We start from the raw sequence: 9,743 nt of genomic DNA on the forward strand, positions 1-9,743 counted from the left end.
CTTCCCATTCCATTCCCACACATGGTCCCCATCTCAGTTCCATTCCATTATTCCCATTGCCATTTCTGGTCCCTGTAAATGTTCATTGTGCCTGTCCTTTTTTCTGGTCCCATACTGGATCCCTGTTTCCACTCGGGGCCCAGTCCCTCATTCCAGGCCCCATTCTCAGTCCCAGTCTGCATTCCCGTTCCCATTCCTAGTCCCTGTCCTGTATTTCAGGTCTTGGTCCTCTAGTCATGGTCCCTATCCCTATTCCAAGTCTACAACTCCTGGTCCCGGTCCTCATTCCTGGTCCCTGTCCCCATTCCCAGTACCTGTCCCCACTCCCCATCCCATTCTCAGTCTTGCTCTCAATCCTGTAGTCCTGGTCCCTGTCCCTTATTCCTGGTTCCCTTCACGGTTTCAGTCTTGTAGCCCAGGTCCCTGTCCCCATTCTAGGTGCCAAATTCTCAGACCCTGTTCTTCTTCTTCCTGGTCACGTTCCCACACCCAGCCCATTCTCAGTCCCATTCCATTATTCCCATTGCCATTCCCAGTCCCTGTACACATTCCCTCTCCCTGTCACCTTCCCTAGTCCCATTCCTGATCTCGGTCCCAGTCCCTCATTACGGGTGCCATTCTCAGTCCCAGTCTGCATTCCCGTTCCCATTCCCAGTCCCTGTCCTGTATTTCAGGTCTTGGTCCCCTACTCGTGGTCCCTATCCCCATTCCAAGCCCACAATTCACGGTCCCAGTCCTCATTCGCTCCTGGTCACAATCCCAGTCCCTGTCCCCATTCCCAGTCCCTGTTCCCCTTCCTGCTCTCTGTCCACATACCCGGTCCCCATTCCTGCTCCCTGTCCCCATTCCCTATCCTTGTTCCCTCTCACCAGCCGCTGCTGCCATCGCTCCGTTCCCCTCACGCCGCTCACATGACCACGGAAACTCCGCGCTGCTCCCGCCCACCAATCCCAGTGCGCGATCGCTCCTGGATTTGCATAACCACGCCCACAGCTCTGACCCCGCCCACCAGCTGCCATAGCTGTTTTCAGGTGCTCTTTGCTCCCACTTCCCTCCCAGTGCTCCCAGTAAAAGTGGCTCTGGCAGGGAAAGCGCTCCCAGTTCCTTTCTGGGTCTCACAGCATCGCTTCCACCTGTCGCCCTATCATGCCCAGTGCTCGCAGTAGCAGTCCTGGTGCCTCGAGCAGAGCATCTGCTTTGAAATTCTGAGCAGTAAAGATTGGCTGATTTTGTGTGTCAGCGCCCAGCAGAGTTGGGGGAGGAGCGGAAGAGAAGCAATGAGAGGAGAAGGACGGGCGTGTCAGACGGAGGAGTGCTTTTACTGCAGGGCGATTCTCTCTCCCTGCCTCCCAAACAGGGAATTTCCATTCGCAAACCTTGGTACCGTGGAGGAGGAGGGGGCTGAGAGGAAGAGGAAGATGCCCAACAGCTACTGGCAGGTGAGAAGGAAGTCAGTGCACCTTTCCCCCTGTGTCCTGCTCCATCTTGCTGCAGGACAAATTCACTGCTGACACCCTCCTGCCGGGGACACACTGTGGGGGGATCTCCTTGCCCTTCCCTCTGTCATGGAGGCAAATCCCATCCTCTCCTTGTCTTTCCCCCCCCCAGACAAGGAGCTGAGCACGGACAGCAGGGAGGACAAATCCCCGTGGCACAGCCTCGGGCAAGAGGCCGTTTGCAGCGGCTCCAGGGCACAGGATTGCAACAGGGAGAAGAAGGCCCAGAGATCCTGCCCAAGGAGGGGCTGCAAACCCAGTCCAGGGTTCTCTGTGGAGGGAAGACCCACCCTGGGCCAGGAAGGTGACCAGAGATTCAGCTGCAGCTCAGACCTGGTGCTCCCTGAGCAGCTTCATGGCAGGGAGAAGCCCTCCAAGTGCTCAGAATGTGGGAAGAGCTTCATCACTAAGTCCAAGGTGACCTCCCATCAGCAGGTGCACACGGGAGAACGGCCCTACAGCTGTGGGGAATGTGGGAAGAGCTTCAGAGACAGCTTTGGCCTCCTCAGCCACTGGCACGTGCACACCGGGGAACAGCCCTACATGTGCTTGGAATGTGGGAAGAGCTTCATTGATAGGTCCAATCTCACCTCCCACCAGAAGATCCACTCAGGGGAATGGCCCTACGAGTGTTGCGAGTGTGGGAAAAAGGCTTGGAGCAGTTCGGATCTCCTCAAGCACCAGCGCACACACATGGGGAAGAGGCCCCACGAGTGTCCTGAGTGTGGGAAGAGCTTCTCCAGGAGCTCTATCCTGACCAAACATCAACGGAGCCACCAGTAAGGGAAACCCGGTGAGGGGCCTGACTGCAGGAAGGGCTTTGTCTGCTGCTCCAACTCCATTCCCCATCAGAGGATCCCCATTGGGCAGAGTCCTGGTGTCCCACATTCCCCATGACCCATGTGGGGAAGATACCTGGCTGGTGTTCTCCACATCCTTCTGGTTCTCCCTAGGCACCTGGATGAACACAGGGGTTGGAACATCCATCAGGATGGAGACTAACATCAGGAGTTCATTGGGAAGAGCAGATGGGGAATCCTTCCTGCACTCAACAGGATCTTCTGTGATAAACTTTGTCTGAAGTTCCCACTTTTCCCACCACAGGAGGCCCTGTGAATGTCTGTGACACCCCTGGTCTTTAGCAGCCTGGAGACTCTTGGAATGGCACTGCAGAGCCCCTGTGAGTGTCTGTGACAAACTGGCCCCTTAGCACATAGGGAGGGCTCTTTTGTCCCCATGGAGTCGCTGTGCCTGCCCGAGACTCCAAGATTCCTTAACAGATTAAAGAGCCCTTGAATACCGTGGAGACCCCGTGGCTGTACGAGCTCCTGGTTCCTTGGAAACCTGGAGATCCCTGTGATGTCACAATGGACACCTGTGACCTCGCTGTTCTTTGGGTGCCCAGAGAGACCTCTGGGATGTCATCATGGAGCCCCTGTCACTGCTGGGGACCTCATAGCACTTTAGAGCCCCAGAGACACCCTGGAATTCATTAGGAACCCCTGTGAGTGCCCGTGACAGATCACTGCCCCAGTAGCTTCCTTCTGGTAAGAGTAACTCCCTGGAGGGCCTGAAACCAGGAGGTTTCTTCATGTCAGAGCTGAGCAGATAGCAGTTGGTGTTGGGGACTGTTCCCCATGACAGAGAAAGATCTGAGGGCAGAGAAACAGTTCCTGCAGGGATGGCTCCCAGCAGCAGCCACACAGGTGTGTGAAACTCCAATGAAATGTCATGGGAGAGAGAACTTGGAAAGCTGCTGTGATCCCCAGCAATGCAGACACCTTCCCCTGAGCCAGACCCCCTGGTCTCCTCTCCAAGCCAGCAGAGCCTCTGCCCCCAGGGTTGTGTGGTCCAGGACAGGAGCTCCCTGTGCAGTGAGAGCTGTGGCACAGCAGGGACACATCTCTCCTGATGCATGGTCATTTCTCTCTGTCCAGCACAGCACCTGAGAGGGGCTGCCCCCGGATTTTGCTCCCTTGGAGGAGCAGGCCTTTGCTGGGTGAGAAAGCTTTTCTGAGTGCCCAGCTGCCTCTGCTCTCCCTGCTTGCCTCTGCAGGAGAGTCACAGAGGTTTGATGTGTTTTTCCAGCTGGTTGTACTGCAGTTCTTCCTGCCCTCAGGGCCCCTGGCAATAAGGGGCTCCGCACCCCCGCACCTCTTAAAGTGACCTTTCTTCCTGCAGTAGAAGCACTCCGGAGCCTCCCTCCGTCCGGCCGCCTGTTTTGTCTGGGAGGGGCTTCGCTTCCCCTGGGTCTGCTGGCTTGGTGTCGGTCCCGAGCTATTCCGAGTCTGCTCCGGCTTTTGTGCCTCCCTCACGGCAGCCACTAATACCTTTGCCTGTGCCTTTTGTTGCTCCTCTCCCCTCCTCAAAAAACCCAATGCACCTCCCTCAATAATTCCTGCAGTCCTTTCTCTTGCCAATCGTCCATTTTTTCGATCTTCCTCCGTATATCCTCCCACAATTTTGCAACAAATGGTGTTTTTAGGAGGACCTCCCCTATAGGAGTGTCAGGATCCGTCCCTGAATACATTCGGATACTTTGTCCCAATCTCTCAAGCCACTCAACTGGCGTCTCATCCCTCCCCTGACATTGTGCTAGCGCCTTGCTTATGTTCTGCCCTTTGGGAACAGCCTCCCGTATACCCTGTATCACCATGCTTCTTAATTCTATCATTCTTAACCTGCCTTTTTCTGTCTGTGCGTCCCACGACGGTCTCATGCTCAGCCACCTTTGGTCCCCCAGTCCTCCCTGGGGGTTTCTGCGCACCCAGTCCGGAATAGCGGCTTGCCTTATCATGTCCAGTTCCTCGATATTGAACAATGACCTCAATATGGCATTAATATCATCATATGTGTATACGCTAGTTCCTAAGAACTCATGTAACCGGCTTGTGACACCTATCGGGTCATTCATTAGACTGCCCATTTCTTCCTTAAATGCTCTCACGTCTGCGGTGTTAATTGGTATGTGTACAAATCCGATGACCCCCGGGGCAATGGACGCTTCCCTTAAAGGAAGGAGTTTATGTTCGTCTGTGTCATCCCCACTATCGTCATTGTATACTTTATTTTTTTTTTGTCGGGTCCTGCTTGCTGGCAGGGATCCGTTTTCTCCGGCAGCAGGAATTGTTACTTTATGTCCCGGGAGGGGGGGAGCAGGGGGTGGGTGAGGCGCCGCTGCAGCCGGTGCCTGGGGGATTGGGGAGGGGGAGGGGTGAGGCATTGGTTGGCATGAGGGGTTAGCTGACTTCTCTGGGGTTTTTCCCTGAGGTTTGCTTTTTTTCTGTCCCATTTTCTCTAAAAGGTTTTCCCCCCCGGGCTACTTTTGTTATGCCTACTTACCGTGTTTTATGCCAGGACCACCGCCGGGTCCAGGTATGACCGTACTGAAGTTTAACTTTATTTCAATGTTTCCAATCTACTCACCTCACATGGAGAACGGTTCCGTGGAGTTTTTCGAAAGGAGATGAGCTCTCTTTTCCTTTTCCTGGGCTTGTCCTGCCCTAGGATCTGAGAGGTTTACCAATTCCCAATTCCGGGGAATGTACCTTCCCTCCCGATCCTCCCCGTGACCGACACCCAAAACTTCCCAACTTTTAGGTGTGACACGAGAGAGAGAGAGTTAATATCACATTATGGTCGCTTCCCCCTCAACCGACCACACCCCTCGTGGGATAATGGAACTGCGATTTTGGGGTCCGCACTCGCTTTGTGATAAAATCACGTCTCAATCACGCGCTCAGTCACACCTCACTAAACCACGCAATACTTACGGCTCCTTTTCCTGTGTGGATTCTTCGTGCACGTCGAGTTTTATGAGTGAAAAACGTTGCCGCGGTTTGTCTGAGAGCTCGGGGCCCAACTTTTCCCTTTCTGATTGTGGCTTTTCAAATTTTTAGTTCGGGAACCTGACCGGCTTTGGGGAATTCCCCAATTCCACCAGGTCGCTAAAGTCAGCGAGGCGCCTCCTGGTTGGAAAGGGGGACCCCGCGAACCCAAAATCAGGATCACGTTGGGGTCACCAAGATTGTTATAGGTAATAAATAAATCAAACCGAATTAAAGGTTTAATTGGCAAATTTTATTTTTGTGACCGAAAATACGGTCCTGGAAAGCCACAACCAGAAAAAAAACAACACCAAGCCCTGGTTCGGAGTTGGATGAACACATGATGTTACCCAGCCTCTATCGCACTGGGTTCCCCTGGTGTTCACATCGCCATCTTGGTCAGTCCCCTTTTTATACTGTTTTTCATAGCCTGGAGCAGGACAGTCCTTTGTTTCTTTCAAATTCAGCTCTGGTGTCCACACAAGACAACGTCCTTCCTGCTCCTTGATGAGATTTTGTGTCCATTGTGTATTGGTTTTAGGTGGCTGATTTCATCTTTACGGGAACCAGAGTTGGGGAATGCAGTCCGGGGAGGAGGTGATGGGATTTTCGGGAAATGCTGCTCCTTTGTGAGTTACTGGGATTCTCCAGGAGATAGGTGCTTAGTGGTAGCAGTCCGGCCTGTAGATATGTTAATTTACCTAGTTCTGTGGCAATTAATGCCTTTGCCTGTGGCTTGTTTATTTTTATTTTGCAGACTTATTTTATACAAAACACAAATTACAATATGGTATATATATATATATCACAAATCCAACCCTTGTGGGTTTGAGTCAGCCCAGCTCAGTGTGAATGTCTGAGCAGCAGCTGAGTGCTGCAGGGAGGGCACCCAGGCCAGGCCTGCTCTGGCACCAGTGCTTGTTTGTGTTAGTTGGGGTGTACGTGCACAGCACTCTGGGTGCACTGAAAGCTGTGTTTATTCTGGCTGGAGCTGTCCTGACAGGGGAGATCCTACTCCACTCTCCCTCCCTCTCCTGGGGCTGCTCGGTGATGCCCTGGCTGCAGGATGAGTTGTCAGGGTGCTGAGCCTGGAAACATTTCACTATGTCTTGCATTATCTTTTTTAAGTTGGTGAAGTGATCCCATTCACTGAGTGATTCCACAGCCAGATGCAGTATCAGACTGGGACATGGAAATGCATGGCTGGGACTGAGGAGGAGGCTGTGTTGGGTCAGCCTGTGCTCACTGCCAATGAAGCACAAATGAAACCACATTTGGCTCTTCAGAACAGTTCCCAGAACCATAGCCCACTGCTTGTCTTGTCTGTGCAACCCCTGCTAGAGATGAAGGCCTCTTCAAACCAGGACTGTTGGTTTGTTTAAAGAAATTAGTGTAAATAAATCCCCATGTGGGTGCAGATCTTCTCCCTATAGTGTGTTAAATACTTTACACAGAATGTCAGGAGAGGCGTAGAATGTGTGTTTTGGGTGTAGTCTGCTCTTGTGTATCCCTTCTGGATTCAAATCTCTGTTTCAATTCAGTTTTAATTAACATGAGCACATAATCCAGAAGTTCTGAGGGATTACTATTGATGCTTACCTATTAAAAATTTAAACAGAAACAGACATCCCAATAGATGTGCTGAACCACATCTCTGCAGCTTGGACTGGAAAGCAATGTGTGAGAGCTCATTTAATGCTGCTGCTGAGTCCAAAGCCCCAGGACTTGTCTCTCCCTTTTCTCAGGAGTCTCTGTGTGGGTGGCCACTGGTGTGATCCAGGTTAGTAGTTTATGATTCCTCACAGTCCACAGAATTAGGCTCCTGGAGTTTGTTAGTGCAGAATTAAATTGGGTGCAGCTCTGCTGATTTCACTGTGCTTTCTTTGACTCTGTTTCATCCCTCCTCTGGGGGGGATGTTGGAGTGATACCTCTGAGCTGGCAGGAAGCCACAGGAGCCTCTCTGCTCTTTGAAACAGCTGAGCTCTGGCTTTTGCTGTGTGGATCAAGAGAGTGCTGCTTTTGGTAAGGTCCTTTGTTCAGTTGGGATTTTTGGTTTTGGTTTTCATCATCTTCCTGTTCCATGCTCTTTGTGACTTAGCATATGTTCTTAGCTGGTTAAGGCACAAACATTTAACTTCATTTTTTTGCAGGTTGCCTATGCTGGCACTAATTCTTGGTGTTTTGTGGTTCATAGTTGAATTCATTATTCTGTTTCAGAAACTTTTGCCCGTTCCTTGTCCAAGCTAAAGCTGAGGACACACATAGAACAGATGTAGATGTTTTGGAGGAGCGCTTTCTCTTAGACTGTTTATTTAGAGTATGAGGAATTCCAGCACCCTGCTATGGAAAAAATAGCTTTACTCCTTCCATTTTGCCTCTTCCTCCTGCATTCCCCTGCCCTTGTTGTGCCAGGAAGGTGGCACATAGCTGTGTATCTCAGCCAGTCTGGACTATCTTTTCCCATTTCCTTTTCTATAGTTCCCAACACTTTGGATGGCTGATCAGCATTATTGTCTGAGTGCAAGAGCTCAATGCTGGCTGCAGGGAGCCTCCAGCTGGGGCAATCCAGGACTGGTGTCCTGCTGGCAGGATATGGGATAGCAGAGTCCCTTCTGCCCTGTGGAGCTAAAGATGCCTGGTGCTTTAGGGGCCTGCACACAATAAACCCAATTTCCCCGCTGTTCACTGTTCCATAGGTTTTTCCTCTTCCCAGTGCTGCGCTGTGTGGCTGTGTGCCTGGTGAGGCTTCTTCAGAGGACAGTTAAGTGGATAATCAGTGTTTGGGGAAAGAGCCCTTGAGGCAGAGTCCCAGGAACTGCTGTGCCTGGCAGTATACAGAAACGGGGTGAAACTATTTCAAAGAATGCATTTACAAGATCCAAGAAATACTTGTGTTTTTTACTTCTGTAGTTGGTATGATGAGCATCACCTTCAGCTCCTCAGCAGTTCACCAGCTAGGTCTTGAACCAGGCAGGCTCCTTCTAGCTACAGTAGTGGATAGAAGTAAATTTTAGAGTTTTAAACTTGTAAATGGACTAAGTTTGTGGACTCGAAAAAGGAAGTCCTCTGTGTGTGATAGGGAATTTTGGTTTTGGAGGAGAAGTTGAATGTTTTTACACAGGTGATGACAGTGGGAGGAATAGTGATCCTCAAGTCTTTGGTTTTCTTTAGGAGTAAAAATTCATTCTTACAGTCAGTGTTGCCACTGCTGGCTCTTTTCCTTGCTCCTGGCAATGCCCTCTCTCATCAGAGGTGTAGCTGCTGCCCTGGAGTGTTTCACTCCTCACAGCAGAGCAGCTGGCTGTTCCTGCAGGAGCGCTTGGGAACTGAGCACTGGCTGCTTCTGGGCAGCCAAGGGAAGGTGTGAACGCTGAAAATGAAGCAGTGCAGGGAATAGCAGCAGCAGGAATGTGGTAACAGGTTGGAGAGTAGAGTACAAGCCCACTGTGAGCAGGGTATACACACACCAGTTGTGTTTGATAACAACCAGACTGTCCTGGGGGTTTCCCTGTCATGTGCTGGAGAGAGGAGAGAAAGGGGGAGGGTACAACAGGGATGGGGCAAACTGGGAGTGGAGGAAAATCTCAGAATGACAGAACACTCTGTATTGGAAGTGACCCACCAGGATCATTGAATCCAACTCCTGGCCCTGCCCAGGACACCCCAACAATCCCACCCTATGCATCCTTGAGAGTGTTGTTCAAACGCTCCTGGAGCTCTGGCAGCCTTGGGGCCATACCCATTCCCTGGAGAACCTGTTCAGTCCTAAAGAAAACCTTTCCAAAACATCTGGATAGCAAATCTGTTCTTTTAATTCTTCCTTGATAAGAGAATTCTGTCTGGTTGAGAGGCAGCAAATGTCAAATTCCATATTCTGCTTTTGTTCATTTGGGCAAAATAAAGAGCCCATTTGCTAAACTTGTAACATCACAATGTGAAGCTGTTTCAGCTTTTCCAGTAAGTCACAGGTTTCTTAAGTGCTATGGTACTTTGTTTGTGGCTTTCAAGTGGCCAACTTTTGGGCTGACATTGAGCTCACGTGGCCCCCAAGCAGCCTGTAGGGAATGAGGCTTATTCCCTCTCCCTGTTTGGTTTTTTTCCATTCAAATTTGTAAGATGACAATATGATAACAATAAGGTTAGAAATTGAATGAAGCTGTTGGAAATGAATAGAATAGAAATGAATAGAAGCGAGTCAGGTTGTGGTGAAAACCTAAATGCAGGGGTAAGCCAGGTTTATTCAGTGCTGTTTATTCATTTTTTTACCTTGAAGGGCAATAAAGGCAAATCTATGAATAGGAAGATTTTTGAACTTGAATTGCGGAATTAACCAATCAAAATGAAACAAACTCTGAATATTAAATTATGAAGTAATCCAATGATTTTTTTGTTGTTGTTGTTGTTTCCTTGTTTTTTTGT

The sequence above is a fragment of the Erithacus rubecula genome, assembly GCF_903797595.1.
Source record: "Erithacus rubecula genome assembly, contig: scaffold_113_arrow_ctg1, whole genome shotgun sequence".
NCBI classification, from domain to species: Eukaryota; Metazoa; Chordata; class Aves; order Passeriformes; family Muscicapidae; genus Erithacus; species Erithacus rubecula.